The 4,376-nt window shown below is 57.5% G+C and overlaps 1 pseudogene, besides 1 other annotated feature; it reads right to left on the bottom strand.

The window, feature by feature from the left end:
- Positions 1–4,376: a sequence feature (areas not merged during assembly with more than two copies in the genome that could not be assigned to a particular haplotype).
- On the bottom strand, positions 3,564–4,325 carry Tc00.1047053510473.10 (annotated as a pseudogene).

Raw genomic sequence — 4,376 nt, 5'->3', positions numbered from 1 at the left:
AAGCAGTCAACCGACGTAAAATATTTCACGCGAGTGCCTGCAGTTTCACTTCAACAGCATTGACTGGGCGGCATGCACAAGGACGGTCCCAAGCTCTGGGATGGCATCCTTGCGGAAGCGGAGCGGATTGCTGCCGACTGCAAGGCCCGCTTTCTGCGGCTGCCAACGCCCAACCGTGAGGCGGAGATCCAACGGACAAGGAGTCAAATTTTCCTCCTACTCCGAGAGCGCTTGCGCAACACGCATCCACGGCGCATCAGCACGCTGAATACAGGCGAACCGCTCTCCTGAAAATACATTGCGGGACGAAAAAGGGAACCATCTCCACCATCCCCCACACCAGCGTTAATGGGCGATGGCCACAATAATTTCAGGACAGCACGAAGAGCAGCGGATGCTCTCAATCATGGATTCCTCCCATATCACCCCCTCGCAGAGCGGTTGAGTTTTCCAAAGATCAACGAGGACAGAACAAGTCTTTGAACATTTTTTCTCTCTCTCCCTTCTTGGGCCGCTGAACAACAGCGAGTCGGCCGCCTCATCTGCGACAGGCTCTCTCCCCCACCCCTCTTGATGCCCCTTTCAGTCAAACGGAACCGCTTTCTGCGCTGCGCAGTGCACCGTACGGCAAGGCCCCGGACCGCACGAAGTCTACAGCGAGGCACTACGACATCCTTCGACGAAGCGTCTCCGATTCCCTCTCCGCTGCATTGACCACAGCTGGACGACCGGCAGGATTCCGGTCGGGTGGCGACAAGCCACCATCGTCCCACTCCTGCAACCCGGCAGGCTGCCGGCACTAATGGCTTCATGTCGACCCATCAGCCTTACTTCCATCGTGAGCAAGGTCGCTGAGAAAATAGTATTGAGGAGACTGCTTTAGGTATGGACGCCTCATCCCCACCAGTACGCATATCGTAGCATGCGTACCACGGCGATGCAGCCGGCACACCTGATACACGAAGTTGAGCATAACAGAAACGATTACTTCCAAGTGAACCTTCCCAAGAAGAGCGGTATTGGCACTCAACTCCACTGCGGACCCCATCGGACCTTGTTGGTGCTTGTAGACTCCAGCAAGGCCTTTGACTCCATGGATCATCGAGTCCTCAGTCGCTTGCTGGCCAATATTCCGGGGGCAAAGCGCCAAAGGTGGCTTAGAAACTTTCTGTGTGGCTGTTACGCAAGACACGAGTGGCCAATAAACTCAGTGATCGACGTCCCAAGCTGCGACGAGTTCCTCAGGGATCCGTACTGGGACCGTATATCTTCTCCCTCCACGCACACCCGCTCCTCACGCTGCTGAACAGCTTCTCAGACGTCGCAGCGGACATGTGCTCGGATGATCTCTCTATTGTCATCAAGGGACAGTCTCAGCAAGTCGCCATTCCCACTGCCGGCATGGTTCTCAAACAACTGCATGCGTGGAGTCAGGAAAATGACATGGCCACCAACCAGTCGAGGTGCGAAGCCGCTTGGTCCACACTCTCCATGCACACGGAGTCAGTCTATGACCGCGAAGAAAAGTGGCCCCTGGCAGTGACTGGCTGCGAGATTCCAGTCACGGCCATTGGGTCGTCACACACTACGAAGCTTCTTGGCATGGATCTAGATCCACGACTGACGCTAAATGTGGCGGCCACCAAGCAATGCGCTGCCACATCGCAACGGATATCGCAGCTACGCTGCATAGCAAATAAAGAGGCGGGGCCATCTCCACATGACCCACGTACGTTCGTCATTGGATACGGTGCTTCCAAATTACGCTATGGCAGCGAGCTCATATGGGCAGTAGCGACGGATTCAGCGAAGAATGAGACGCAAAAGACGTACGCAACTCTGGCGCGCATTGTCAGCGGATTTCCGAGCACTGTCGACCCGGAATCCGCACCTCTAGAGGCTAATATGCCGCCGTTCCATGTCCTTTGCCTGCGCGCGCGGCTCTCCATATTTGAGAACACACGCGCTTGCCAGATGGACTGGATGCGGAGACCTCCGCCTGAGCCACCGCCTCGCGCAGGTTTCCGCATCTCGCCATTATCTCGGGACGAGCTATATGCCTTCGTAGACGCATACACAAAGGACTATGGCATCACTCAGAGCTCACCACGCGAAGAGCGGTTCTTTCGCAGCTCCATTCCTCCCTGGTTTGCGGCCTCCGCACACCGGGTCACCATTGGCGTGGAACTTCCGATAGACCACTCAATAACTGACGAGGAAGAGCTGATACGGGAAAAGCGCAGAGTCAGCGAAGAGGCTCTAGCGCTGCACAGCCACCGTTCGTGGATACTCGCGACGGATGGCGGTGTAGACGTTCCCAAGTCAGCAGCGATTGGCATACTGCTCTCATCCCTCAATTCATCGGAGATAATAGAGAAGGCCAGTACCAACTGCGGCACACGCCCATGCAACCGCACGACGGAATCCCGTGCACTGCTCCCGGCCATGGAAAGGCTGAGTGTCCATCGTATCCAGCACAGGCAAAAACCCTGCTTGTGGTTACAGACAGTCAGTCTCTTCTAGCCGCCGTCACCAAGGGCCCGCGCAGTCATACCGACTGGACGGAGGACCGGATCTGGCAGCGTCTCTTGTCACTGACGCGTGCCGGCTGGTCCGTGCAGCTGCAGTTTTGCTACGAACATCGCGGAGTACATGTTAACGAGCCTGCAGATCATTAGACGCAGACCACGGCAACCGGGCAATACACGGAGCACGGAATAGCACCTTTATGGCATACGGATCTGCTGACATGCATTAACACCCAGCTCACCAACAAGTGGCGTAGCACCATGCATCAGGACACCCACCACTACCTGCTTGGCGGCGCCAGGCCATCAGATCCAGGCGGCAAGCACCTGATTACTCAGGAAGCCCTCGACCAATAGGAACGGACAAACATTGCATGAGCAGGGTGCGGGGAATCCGAGCTCTGGGGTCGCCTGTACTGGACTGTGAGAGACTGCACGAGCCAACGCCGTTTCTGCAACACCTCACCGGAACAGTCCGCTCTCATGCGCTCCAACGACGATCCCACTGCACCGGGACGGAAGCTGTTCCCCCGACGACAATGGAAACCGACGCACCGCCTGTGGAGAAACGGCCCTCCACACGGCGTCGGAAGAAGAAATGCCCGCACTGTGACGCCACACTGGTGGGACACACGAACCACATCAGTCACTGTCGGTGCCTTCATCCGGAACACCCTCCACCGCTTCCCGACCTCCACCGCGATTGCTGCGACACGGTCTTCCCCACACAAAAAAAGCACCGCACAGAAATCGCTGCACACAAAACCCAGACGCTACTCGACACCGCAGCAGCAGTGCCAGGAGGCAATCACTGCTACCGCAGGATCAGCCAGACTCCACAAGCGCAACAATTAGCCCGCAGAAAACACTGCACCATCTGCTTCCAGAATGTACAGACGCTCTGGCTGTGCGCCAACGGCTGGACATTAAGAAGGACCTTTGCACCGAAAGGTTCTCCCAATGGCAGCTGCCTCATAGCAGGAAACTCATGTCGCTGCTCGACCACCTCCTCGGCACCCTGATGACATCGTGTGGCTAGACATTTCGGTAAGAGCAGGGAATAATAATAATAATAATGAGCATTCCCGCCACTATAGAGACGTGGTGCATCTTGCGATCCCGCTGGCGGCTCTCCTCTTCCACCGCTGTTTTTGCGCAACAATTCATCACAGTCATTTTTGTGGTTTGGTCGACTTCGTGTTGCGCTCCGGGTTCTCCTCCTTCATCGCCCTGCGGTGCTTCCTTCGCCGTCCCTGGCACCTGTGACTGTCCCGTGACGGTTTGTTCCGAAGCCTGACTGCCCTGGGAGGTCCTCCCGCCACCAGCATGCACTCCACCTGCTGCCTGCTGAGATGCGTCGGAGCATGGGGATGCTGTGCCTGCAGCGTGCCCTCCGCCCAAAGACTCCGGTCCACTTGCACGCATCCGAGCAGCAGACGCGCTGCCAGTGCCGGACGGATTGCTAGTGCCACTTCGCAGTGGGTCGCTGCTGGATTGGTCCTGCCCCGTCGGAGCAGTGAGTGGCCCTCCCGAGGTGGGATTATGGCCCTCACCCGCGGTGCTTCCTCCACCCTCCTCGTCTTCCTGACTGCTATTGTCCTCAGAGTTCACATTCCCCTTTCGTCCAGGGCCACCGGCCACGGGTCCACCTTCCGCAGCCATCACAGCTTCCGCGTGCCCAGCAGTCACCGCGCCATCACCCGCGGGCCGCACACGCACCCCGTCACTCACACGCACGAGCAGCTGCGCATCACTGCAGAAGCCAACAGGACGCAGAGCACACGGCCAGTCATCATCACAAACAGTGGAGTCGCCTAACGCTGCGGAGCCAACCTGCGATAACATGTG

The sequence above is a fragment of the Trypanosoma cruzi genome, genomic scaffold (genome assembly GCF_000209065.1).
Source record: "Trypanosoma cruzi strain CL Brener 1047053516761 genomic scaffold, whole genome shotgun sequence".
Classification (NCBI taxonomy): Eukaryota; Euglenozoa; class Kinetoplastea; order Trypanosomatida; family Trypanosomatidae; genus Trypanosoma; species Trypanosoma cruzi.
This window is presented reverse-complemented; position numbering and strand designations above follow the sequence as displayed.